The 238-nt window shown below is 26.1% G+C and overlaps 1 long non-coding RNA gene across 1 annotated transcript in view; it reads right to left on the reverse strand.

Moving 5' to 3' along the window:
- Positions 1–238, reverse strand: part of LOC110428482 (uncharacterized) — a 1423-nt gene that overhangs the window by 633 nt on the left and 552 nt on the right. The gene's annotated exons all lie outside the window — the stretch shown is intronic.

A 238-nucleotide genomic window follows, 5' to 3' on the forward strand; every position in this document is an offset into this window, starting at 1 on the left:
CATATTACACAAACCATAAGGCACATACTTGACATAAATCATAAAGGAAAAATTGTTTTCCTATTTCAAGAACCTTTACGCATATTTATATATGTATATAGCTTATATATTTTCAAAGCCGTTTTCAAAGTCATAACACCCACATTTCCTAACATTTCTACCAACTCATGCTTTCCATAATTTTTCATTAAAAATAAATCAACACATATTTGTATATATATACATAATCATAGGAAAT

Source organism: Theobroma umbraticum, unplaced genomic scaffold (genome assembly GCF_002168275.2).
Source record: "Theobroma umbraticum cultivar Fairchild unplaced genomic scaffold, ASM216827v3 scaffold_299.0, whole genome shotgun sequence".
In the NCBI taxonomy this organism is placed as follows: domain Eukaryota; kingdom Viridiplantae; phylum Streptophyta; class Magnoliopsida; order Malvales; family Malvaceae; genus Theobroma; species Theobroma umbraticum.